The 12,717-nt window shown below is 35.2% G+C and overlaps 1 protein-coding gene across 1 annotated transcript in view; it reads right to left on the bottom strand.

The window, feature by feature from the left end:
* The window catches only part of LOC129256438 (NACHT domain- and WD repeat-containing protein 1-like), a 39,499-nt gene extending 32,172 nt beyond the window's left edge, over window positions 1-7,327 (bottom strand). The window contains exon 1 of the mRNA XM_064112752.1: window positions 7,221-7,327. The gene's annotated coding sequence lies outside the window, so the exon portion shown is untranslated. The remainder of the gene's footprint in view (window positions 1-7,220) is intronic.
* Window positions 7,328-12,717: the final 5,390 nt, after the last annotated feature.

A 12,717-nucleotide genomic window follows, 5' to 3' on the forward strand; every position in this document is an offset into this window, starting at 1 on the left:
GCACCTATAGATAACACTAACCACCATAACAAATCAAATAACAAATGTGTCTGTGATTTATCAAAATGGCTACTTCTGCCTCCTCAGGCGAGGAGGCGTATGAAGATTATGCTAGCGCGATTTATTATCAATCGCAAGAGAGAATACGCCCACCATCGCCTATGGTGGCTGACCGTGAGGTATTTAGTGATCACACTATTACCGAAGCTCGAGAAAATACAACAGAAGAAGAAGGAGAATGGTATACTATACCAAAGAAGGTTAGAAGTAGTCAAAGAAAGCCAAAAAGAGCAAGGATCAGCACCATTAATGACTCGCCTGTAAAACAGCAAGGGCTGACCATTATCATAGAAGGTATAGAATCAAACGTAGTTAAAATTAACCCGATCAAAAGGGCAAAATTTCTAAATGAAAATGTAGGGCAAGTGCAGAAGATTGAAAGAGGAAGAAATAATTTAAAGATAATGTGCAAAAACCAACAACAAGCAGAAAAATTGAGGTCAATGACAGAATTTGTAGGAATTGCAATAAAGGCAGATTGGTACGACCCAGATAAGAAGAAAAGAAAAGGAGTTATAAATAAAGGTAAGTACTGATATTGCAGATGAAGAATTATTAGAAGTATTGAAGAAGGACAAGGTCATTGGGGTCAAAAGGTTCAAGAAAAGAATCGAAGGGGAGTTGCAAAACACCCCATCGGTTCTTTTGACCTTTGAGAGAAGAGAAGTGCCCAAAGAACTTTATTTTGCATATGAACGTTATGAAGTGTTTGACTATGTTCCTCCGCCACCTCGATGTTTCAAATGCCAAATGTTTGGACACGTGGCAGACAGTTGCAAAAACAAAGTACGTTGTGTGCGATGTGGAGAGGGTCATAGTTACGATGATTGTCCAAACAAAGAGACTCGTAAATGTTGTAGGTGCAAACAAAACCACTCGGCAGCATATCTTGGATGTACCTCATACAAAGAGGCTGTTAAAATAAACTCAATCAAGCAGAACGAAAAAATTTCCTATGCTGAAGCTACCAAGAAATTCCACACTAAAGCAGAACCCATTTCTGCGCAAGCGACCGTTCAAGCACCCTCGCAAAAAGAGGAAGGAAATATTCCCTCTCAACGTAGAGCAGACAAACCAAAACCCCAAAGGATAAGCCATAAACAAAAAAATGGAAATGCTTCTCCTTTTATTTTTGGTAAAGACCAAACTAGTACTCCAATGGCATCTAGGGATGAGATGTATTCTACAGTTTCACCGGTACAGTCCGGGGAGGAATCTAGAAATAGCCACGTCAAGTATAATAGTCTGAAAACAACCTTTGCCATGAAAAGTTTAGACTTTCTAGCATTTATTGTTTTTATAATCAATAATTTGGAGCACGAACACACCCATTCTAACAGAATACGCCTTGTTGTAGAAGCTGCCAAATCTTGCCTGGGAATCACAAATATCCTTCCCCAAATGATCCACGAAAGACTAGCAACTTCCAATGAATGATGGCTATGACAGGTGGAATTCCTTCACTCCCTCATTTCTCTCTCTCTCTCAGCTTTCCACTCTTTTCCTCTTATTACTTTTCCCCATTCTTCAGTTTTCTCATTCTCCTTTCCAAATTCTTTTCCACATTTCTTCGACTTTTTTCATCTACAGCAGTGATCGTCATTTTATTATTTATGGTTAATATATTTCAATGGAACGCCCAATCCATGAATGCTCATGGCTTTAATTTTTATGAAAGTATAATACAGAATGTCTCTATCCAAGAGAAACCTGGGATAGTATGTATTCAGGAAACATGGTACGATGAATATAATATGTTACATTTTCCTCATTATCATTTAGTAAAGAAGAATAGACACGACAAACGTGGAGGTCTTGCTATATATCTGCACGAATCTATAGCATTCCGGGTTATAAATACCCCAGAGATCAGTGAATATATTATTGTGGATATATATTTACAAAACAATACGTTTTCTCTCGTAAATTTTTACAACCCTTGTAAAAAAATCAGTCACACTCTGCTTGATGAAATAATGAAAAATTGTAAAGAACAGGTTATAGTGTGTGGAGATTTTAACTCCCATAATCCACTGTGGGGGAGCACCACTTTGGACGTTAATGGTAAGACTGTCGAAGACTTCATGAATAAATATGATCTTGTCCTTCTTAATGATGGTTCCCCAACCAGGTTGGACCCAAGAAGTGGGGGAAAATCCTCTTTGGATCTTACTTTTATATCCAAGGAAACCAGCGGTTATACTCACTGGGCGGTCTCTGGACATAACTTTGGAAGTGACCACTTTGTCATCAATTTTAGTATCAATAGAGGTATTAAGGACATGTTTGAAATAAAGTATACATACAGTGTTTCCCAGAGTAGAAAACAGGCAAAAATAAATTGGAAGTGGTATAAGATGGAAATGGAATCCAGATTTGAGAATATAAAAGACAAATACTCGGAGTTAGATATACAAGGTAAATATGATTTACTTGTAGACTTAATGCTTGCCTCTTTTGATAAACAAAGAAAAAAGACTATAAAAAAACATTTCGATAAATCACCGGTACCTTGGTGGAACAGAGAATGTTTTAGAGCATCAAAAGAAAGAAATAAAGCTAAAAACAGATTCATGTATAAAACATTTCTTTTTGAGGATTTTGAAAAATACTTGATTAAAAAAAGGGAGGCACAGGCAGTTTTCAGAAAAGCAAAAAGAGAATATTGGAAAAATTACTGTGCCAAACTTAATAGAATGGTAAGTATAGGTTCTGTTTGGAAAAGGATAAAAGGTATAAAAGAAGGTTGTAAATCTAAGATACCGGATTTGATCCTAAATAACGGAAAAACTATTGCTAAATCGGCAGAAGAAAAAGCACTCATTTTTCTTCAATGTTTTAACCGTATTGATTCAAACCTAGACAAGTCAGAAGTAAACAGGAGAAAAAAGATTGAGAACATAATCATGAACAATATTGAAAAGGTAAGTACTAATCGAGAAAATGTACTAAATGACAATTTTAACATGAGTGAATTACAAGGTGCTATTAATGAAATCAAGGACACTGCGCCAGGTAAGGATGATGTCCAAGCAAAAATGATATGGAACCTTCCAGGTAAGATAATTGACATTATGTTAGATTTATTTAATGAAATATGGGATAAGAGCTTATTGCCATATCAATGGTCAGAAGCTATACAAATTCCAATCCTTAAAAAAGGAAAGGATGCTTCCAATCCAGCATCTTCTCGTCCAATTTCCCTTACACCATTATTATGTAAATTGATGGAAAGATTAATAAAAAACAGAATGAATTGGTATATAGAGAAAAACAATATCATCACCCTTATCCAATCTGGATTCAGGAAAGAAAGAAGTACTACAGATCATATCATAAGGTTGGAAACGGATATTAACAAGGCAATGGTTAATAGAGAATATACAGTCGTTATTTTCTTAGACCTACAGAAGGCCTATGATTTAGTACGGAGACAGGGTATAGTAAGCAAAATATATGAATTGGGCTTTGATGGAAGAATTTTGCGTTGGATAAATGCTTTTTTATCTAAAAGAATGTGTCAAGTAAAGATCCATGACCACCTTTCGGTACAGCAAAACGTTGAGATGGGAATAATGCAAGGGAGTGTAATAAGTCCTTTATTATTCAACTTTATGATTAATGATCTGCATAAAATACAAGACGTAGTAGAGATTTCAGTTTTTGCAGACGATATATGTTTATGGTTTTCCCACAGGAACCCCTCTTTCATTATAAAGAAACTGGAGACAGCAATTGTTTTAATCCAGGAATGGTGTAAAACATGGGGGATGCATATTTCCTCCTCCAAATCTGTAGCAGTTTCTTTTGGTAGGAAAAAAGACTTCAAATTTGACCTAAGAATCAAAAATGAAAAAATTCCAATAAATAAAGAAGACAAGTTCTTAGGAGTATGGTTTGACTCGAAACTGACTTGGTCAAAACACATAAACGAAGTAGTAGTAAAATGTAAAAAAAGACTCAATCTCTTAAATTGTATAGCTGGCACCGATTGGGGCCAAAAATCTGACATCTTATTTTTGGTGTATAAAGGTTTAATTAGATCAGTATTGGACTACGGTTGCGAGGCCTATGACGGAGCTTGTGGTAATCTGAAAAAGAAATTAGACTCTATTCAATATCAAGCCTTAAAAATCATCACGGGAGCAGCACACCAAACATCTTTAAATGCTTTACAAGTGGAATGCAACGAAATTTCACTACAGGCACGAAGAAGTATGTTTGTAGATAAATATTACCTAAAGGCGGCAAAAGAAACGCATCCCACAAAAAGAATATTATTGCCATGTTGGCAGTACGAAATAATTACAGGAAAAACAGGAGAAGGTCCGTTTGTCAAAAGGATAAGAAATCAAATAAAGGATGATATTCAAAAACAGGTAGACTGTGCTCCAAGAAGACCTTTTTGGCACTACAAAACACCAAATGTTTCTACGATTATCAAAGAACATATTAATAAGAAATTTACATCACCGTTAGAGTCTAAATCATATGCTAATGAAATAATTACGAAGAAATGGTCCCATGTCCTCAGAATCTATACAGATGCTTCCAGGTTACAAGACGGACGAACAGGTTCAGCTTTTTACATACCGAAGTTACAAGTAAGAAAAAAGTTCAGATTATGTAAAGTCAACATTATGAGAGCTGAACTGTCAGCGATTATTATGGACTTAGAATGGGTAGAGGAATATCTTCCAATAGCAGTAGTAATTTTATCTGACTCATGTTCTGCTTTAGAAGCCATAAAAAATTTCCAGGAAAGTAGTATGATAGTTGAAATATATGAAAAATTAATGATAATAAACAGATTTGGAATAGAAGTGAATTTCGAATGGGTACCAGCACACTGTGGCCTAGCAGGCAATGAGGAAGCAGACGCTTTAGCAAAACATGCGGCTTCAAAAAATAACATTGATGTTTACATTAACAAAAATAAACAAGAATACTTGAGTGAAAGGTCAGATTTTTATAAAAATGAATGGCAGAGTTCATGGGAAAACACGGAAAAAGGTAGCCACCTTTTTAACATACAACCAGAGGTGAAATATAAATGTATTATAAAAGGTTTTTGCAGGAAAGATGAACGAATATTGCATCAATTCCGTCATGGTAAATGCAGATTAAATTATTATAATTATATAATGAAAAAACACGATACAGGACTTTGTAATAATTGTCAAACACATGAAACCATTGAGCATTTCATGTTATTTTGTCCTTTATATGCCAGACAAAGGGATCGACTTTATCGCAAATTGAAAGTTACGAACCCGAACCTAAAGACATTATTAGCCAAAGAAGAAAATTTTCCGGCCATTTTAGCCTTTATAAAAGGCAGCGGAAAATATAACCAACTGTAGAGAATATATGAACATACATATATGTGCATGTACTAATACATGTGAATACCTATATATGAGGCTGGTTACTAATTTGTTGTTGTGTGTATATATTCAGGCTTATTTTTAGGCCGATTTTGTAGTAGTATGTCACATTATACTGTATATATATAAATAGGGAGGAAAAAAAGAGAATTTAAAAAAGACAACAAAACATTTATATCTTGAGATTCTATTGGAAATTCCATATAGATACAATTTTCTTTCTACTTCTGTTTCTACATTTTTAATGAACCAAAGATATTGAGTAAGGAGCGCTTATAAATGCTTTTGAAAGACACATTATTAAAACTTATAAACTAACACCCACATCCATGAAAGGAAACACAAGCACGAGTACTAACTGTTAAATCTAACAAACGGTGTTAAACAAAAAACTCATAAGATTTGAATACTAACAAAACGCCTTTCCTCGGTGAATCTATATCTCACACACAGTGCAATTAATAGCAAAATCGAATGACTAGAGCTGTACAGGGGAGGGTGGAATCCCTCTCGCTTAGCCTGGCGGAAATCATCGGATATCGATGGATAGCGCCACTTCACACTAAACTCAACCAACCAACCAACGGGTAATAGAGCCGTCGATTAGTATAGTGAGTGATTGTATTACCGACCGGCCTTGTATTACCGAACGCGCGCATCATATGCATCAGAAAATAATTTTATACGCTCAAAATTTTGCAACATCCTTCCAAAGAGAACATGAATAGAAAGATGATGAAAATTGTAAAAAACACATTTTCAAAGTCTTAATATTCTAAAAATAATTAAATATGGTCAAAATAGCTCATAAGTGATTTTGCTGTTTTCTCAACTTTTCCCATAGAAAACACACGTTCGGTAATACGATATCTTTTTAAGTGACCAAAATATTTCACATGCGAAGAGGGGTCCGATTGGAAGCTAATATCGTAAAAAATAAAAAAGATTTCGGCAAAATTTTTACATATTTATATTTTGTAGGTAATTGTGTATTTATGGTGAAAGTTTGGTGAATTTTATGAGAATAATGTGTTTGATATGATTGAATTCATGAAAAGTGTTCGGTAATACGATCCACTACCATACCTCCGGCCCCGATCGACGGGCCGGTCCTAATTTCCTATGACACCGGCGCTCCTAGACAGCTGGCAGCCGTCTGTTTTGAGGAGTTTTTTAACATTTTTTTTTTAAGTTCTCCTCATACACAGACGGCTCGCTAGCGTGCAGCCACCATTAGGGGACTTGCAATGCAAAATCCCCCCGTCGGGGCTCTTCAATTTTTGTCTTTAATCAATAAACATTTTGAAAATTAATGCGACCAAAATGCAAATTGATATTCCCTCTTGGCATTAATTGCCAAGAAACGGCGAAAAATCGAGTTAAAAGGAACAAAAACAGTGACTTACCTCGGCTGTCGCGCAAATTCACTTCCCCGTTTTATCCGATCTTAAGTACATAAACATATGGCCATTGAGTCCCCTGTACAGATCGCGCTAGAACTTCGGTCTCTGTATTTGGTGAGTGAAGCCAACGGAGTTCAGCTGAACAACCAACATAACAGAGACCGAAGCTTTTGGTCTACGGCGCTCCCTGGGTTAGTGGCGAGCACTCATCCTAGTTCCTACGTCTACGATTTACGAACGAGGGTGATCACTGACACTTGTTTATTGACTGAGAAAGATCTCAATTCTAATTTAAAAAATGAATTAAAACACTTTGAGCTTTCCATCGACAGCTAAATAATCAGTACATCATCCAGATTATAATACTTACATCTCATGTTAGGGTATTGGAAATCAAATATGCGTCATTACATTCATGACAAGCGTCACTTCTTCCAACTGTATCCATAGCAATTTAGCTGGGGCGGTATGATATGGTACCGTACCCGTACTCCCGGTACGGTACTGTTATTTCCCAGCTAGCTGTCGTCGGGGGAAAAGAAAGAAATAAGGAAAGGAAAAGGGGTGAAAATATTGAATGTCATTATTTTCCAAAGACTAAATGAGGGTAAAAATATTTTGCATTCTCGTTTCGCTCCCTCGTGGCTTTTTAACTACGGCCCCTAGAAACAAAGGATTTGGGCGCCTGCCCCCTCCCCGGGGGGGGGGGGGCACTTACATTGACGAGTGGATACCAATTGTGCGACCAAAAAAAAAACACGTAAAAATGATGTCATTTTCAAGATAGGGCACGTTACGTACAAAAACACAACAATAATGAAAAAAGGGCCCTATCGATCTGTTTACAGGAAAGCTAGTTACGTGTTTAGGGTCAAATTTGCGGGGATGATAAAACAAGATTCAAATGTTTTATAAATTAAAGGATATTTGCCCCAACACTAACGTGTTTAGAGTCTGTTGCGCGAGGTGTTGAAGGCCGGGGCCGTACTAATAAACCAAATGTTGTGTGAGGTAAAACCGTCGACGACCGCGACGACATAATAAAATATCGCTGTACTTGCATGTTTAGGGGTTCATTTCAGGAATACTTTCAAAGAGTATATCGTTTTTTTTCCAATACTAATTATTAAGGGGTGCATATGGAAAATACGTGTTTAGTGTGCCTTTCGAGACCCCATGTTCGCGCATGGTATCCACTCGTCAATTAGTCCAGATTGGACCTTGTTGTTTGGAAGTGCCTTTTCCCAAAGCTAACATAGAGGGCACATGTCTCCCAATCTCTAATCAGCGCCAATCCACTCATCTTCCCTCCCCACTTGTACTTGTACTGGACCTTGGTGGGGAGGGAAGATGAGTGGATTGGCGCTGATTAGAGATTGGGAGACATGTGCCCTCTATGTTAGCTTTGGGAAAAGGCACTTCCAAACAACAAGGTCCAGGAAGATGAGTGGATTGGCGCTGATTAGAGATTGGGAGACATGTGCCCTCTATGTTAGCTTTGGGAAAAGGCACTTCCAAACAACAAGGTCCAATCTGGACTACTCGTCAATGGACTCGTGCCCCGGCCCCCCCCCCCCTCACACATCACTTTTCAGAACCAACTGACGCCAATTTGGTGATGGGGGGGGGGGCTAATTTCACCGAGTGATCGAGCGACAATTAATAAGCCGCCTTTAATGCTGCCTTTCTTAATTTCTTTCACTTTCAAGAAAGGACAAGACCACCCGAACAAAAGTTGATTTGAATGAAAAGTCCAATAAGCCGAACACTGAAAACTATTTCATAAAAATCGGATGTATTATAGAAAGTTATGACATTTAAAAGTTTTGCTTTCTAGTAATTCACAAACCAGTTCAGTTATATGCACATCCTAGTGGATATGCAAATGAGGAGAATGATGACGTCATCCACTCACTATTGAAATAGGTAATATTTCTCCTCATTGTCAAGTGAAACAACAATTAATTCCTCCCTGAACATGTAAAATGAGCATATTATGATTCAGTCAAGTTAATTGGCCCTTATTGTCAAATTAATCTATGTGTAAAAAAAATGAAATATTGTATAATTCAAACAATAAAAAAGAAATAGTGAGTGAGGGACATCATCGACTGTCTCATTTGAGTTGCATTATTGTTATGTGAAAAAATTATTGATTGAAATTTTTAAATGTCATAATTTTCTTATTTTACATCCGATTTTGATGAAATTTCAGCACTTTACTAGTTTGATTTTTTTATATTTATTCACGGTATGTTATGAATCAGTTATTTTACAGGTGGAACCTTGATACATTAGTTAGCTATGATAGAGGCCCGTTTATGAAATAAAGTGAGTTATGTTACCTCACTGTATTCACTGCAAGAAGCAATAAAATTTCGGAATAGGCCCTACCTATTACCACTAAATGCACGGCAGTCAAATATTTCTGAAAATCTGATGATATCTATTTTTCTTTATTTATTGAGCAGTTCGGGGTGGGGTTCGATCGCTTGTCACTTCGAAAAAATAATATAAGGAGAAAACATGACCTAACATGCACTAATTTTCATCTACATAATTGTACTGCTTTTCCGTCCGTTTTCTTAACCCCTTCCTGCCTTTTATGTAGGCCTATATATTCTATTCATATTCATATATCTTTTTGTTATTTTAGGAGACCTTCCCTCACAAGTCCTCCCATTCCATATTATACATGCTAATTATACTCTGTGTATGAAGCATGCGGCCTACTCTACGATGTAGGCCTATACTCATTGAAAGGAATAAAATGTATAATTCAAGTGAACTGAACTGAATCATAAGAAATAGAACATAATTATGGGCCTCCGGCAGATCATAAAAAAATTCTATAAAGCTGCAAGCAAGCAAAAACGAGCGAGCCAAAATTTTGACATTTTTTATATGAAGCTAATTTTGACATTGTAGGCCTATTCATTTCACCATTTTTCCTTTCTTTTTTTCTCTCTTTTTTCCTTGGTCGTGGAAATTTGGAGGTTCATTGCTCAAAGCCCCTACCCCATCTATACACCAGAGCTATAAAAAAAAATGCATGATTTTTTGGTGAAAATTATCTAAACAACAGTTATGAAACCTAGATCTCTGTGTAACTAATCGATATTAGAACAATGCCTCACTGTTCACCAATGTTCTTAACTTGATAGAAATGCAAATAGAAAGTGGTTCACGTTTTGTGAGTATGTGCCAGCTAGTGAACAACGAAATTATGCGTTTGCTTTATCAACAAATTGCTTTTAAATCAAGAGTCTGTTTTATGAGTTTAACATTCAAAATTTGAATTGAAAGCAGAAGTTTCTTAAATAAACATAGAAAACAAAGGTGGTGATATTTTTGGGGTTTTATGCTCTTATTGTTCTTTCAATTTGCATTGTTCATTATGTCCAATCTATTTAGCATTTTTAGTGAACCATGAATTTGGCATTATATGTCAGAAAAAAACTATTGTTTTCATGTTTGTGTGGTTCTAGAAACATCAAGGTAACATTCAAACGCATGTTTACAGTATATTTATCGTACTGTCACTGAGAGTTTTCTCAGAAACCCAAAAATATAGTTTGTGGAGTTATTTTTTTCTTTATTATGCATGTAGTACACCTTCTATGTTGTATATAAGTTACTTCTTCCCAGCTTTTTCAGTTTTGTCATTTTTTATGTAAAGGGACACTTCAGGCTGAAAATAATACGATTAAATTTGAACAGATAAAGAAAAATCAGACAAACAAAACACTTATTGATCAAAATCGGACAAGGAATTACAAAGTTATATGACATTTTAAAGATTTTATTTGGGTGAAACAGTTCTATGCATGTCTTCATGAATATGCAACGAGCAAATTAATGATGTAAAATCCCCATTTGTTCTTTTGTATTTTATTACATGCTTATTTAAAAATTTTAATTTAAGAATGAAAAAATAATTATAATTTCATGGTATAACATTAGCAAAAGGAAAAGTAGGGATATATGACATCATGCAGCCTACCTTGAATTGAATATTCATGACGATGAGCATAAAACCGTCTTCACAAAATACTTCTAAACATTTTGAACATTCAAGAAATTCATTTTTTGTTTTCAGAATTTGATGGAATTTTCAGCATTTTGGTTTGTGTATGGACTTTATCATGTAAAGGTCAAGTCCAATAATGTTGATTTGAATAAATGGAGAAAAATCAAATTAGCATAATGCTGAAAATTTCATCAAATTCGGATATAAAACAAGAAAGTTATGTCATATTAAAGTTTCGCTTATTCACAAAATAGAGATATGCACAATTCAGTGACATGCAAATGAGATAGTCGATGATGTCCCTCACTCACTATTTCTTTTTTTTATTGTTTGAATTTAATACAATATTTCCTTTTTTCCTTCTTCTTACAGATTTGGCAATAAGGGCCAACTTGACTGAACCACATAGTATTAAACAATGCTAATTCCACATGTTCAGGGAAGAATTATCGTTGTTTCACTTGACAATGACTGAGGAGAAAATTATAATATTTTATATAATAAAATACAAAACAAATAGTGAAGGCATTTGCATACCCATCAGGATGTGAATATAACTGTTTTGTGAAATCAAGCGAAACTTTAAAATGTCAAAACTTTTTTATATTTTACATCCGATTTTGATGAAATTATGCTTGTTTGATTTTTCTCTTTTTATTTGAATTAACTTTTTGTTGGAATGGACTTGTCCTTTAAAGTCATGTTGTATTGGCAAATTCGAAACATTTCTGACCGTCTTTGCCGCATACCTTGTACTTCTAGGTACCAAAATTCATTCCTACCTCAAGCAGTGAAGATAATCAATGATCTGAAACTTGTTTAATTTCATTTCTAGCTTGTATCTTTTGTTGATGAACAGTACTTTCCCATTTTCTCCCTCTTTCCCTTTTCTCTCTCCTCATTTCTGTCTTTTATTTCTATTTTTCTTCTTTATCCTTCAGTCTTCTGTTATTCTTTCTTTCTTTTCTCTTTCCTCACTTGGGTATATATGAAATTATCAGTTTGCTCACTGAATATTCAGGAAGACAAGCATACAGATATTTCACCAAAGTACTGCCAATATTCAAAATGTCATAACTTTGTTATTCCATGTCAAATTTTCTTTATCTGTTCAAATCATTTTTATTTTAAGCCTGTTTTGGAGTACCCCATTAATAAATAATAATAACAATAATATTAATAAATAATAAGTGGAGCACCTCTGGCAGTCTCGCCTGCATTACGCGATTCAATAAAGCAGCTGCAGTGCTGACTTTAAAAACTACTATAAATTATTAACAAAAACACCATTCATATGTGATATACAACGTTCATTGACCCTAAATGACATTTGACCTTGATCATGTGACCTCAGACTTGTCAATGATACTTGATTAACCCTATGTCCACATTTCATTAAGTATATCCATAAACTTTCAAAGTTATGATGGCAATTCAACAATTACCCCCAACATGGATGAAGTTCATTGACCTTAAATGACATTTGACCTTGGTTATGTGGTCTGAAACTCAAAAGGGATTTTTAGTGATACTTGATTACCATACTCTTTATGTCCAAGTTTTATTAACTAGATCCATAAACTTTCAGTTATGATGGCGATTCAACAAATACCCCAAACATTCAAGGAATTTCTTCCTTTCAAGTACCCATTCATCTAACCTGGGTTGAGTGCAGCACAATGTGGATAAATTTCTTGCTGAAGAAAATTACAACATGGCTGGGATTCAAACCCACGACCCTCTGTTTCAAAGTTAGAAGACTAATCCACTGGACCACAACGCTCCACATAATAATGAAAATAATAGTAATGATAACAATAGTCATAATGATAATAAT

This window comes from Lytechinus pictus, chromosome 1, assembly GCF_037042905.1.
Source record: "Lytechinus pictus isolate F3 Inbred chromosome 1, Lp3.0, whole genome shotgun sequence".
NCBI lineage: Eukaryota > Metazoa > Echinodermata > Echinoidea > Temnopleuroida > Toxopneustidae > Lytechinus > Lytechinus pictus.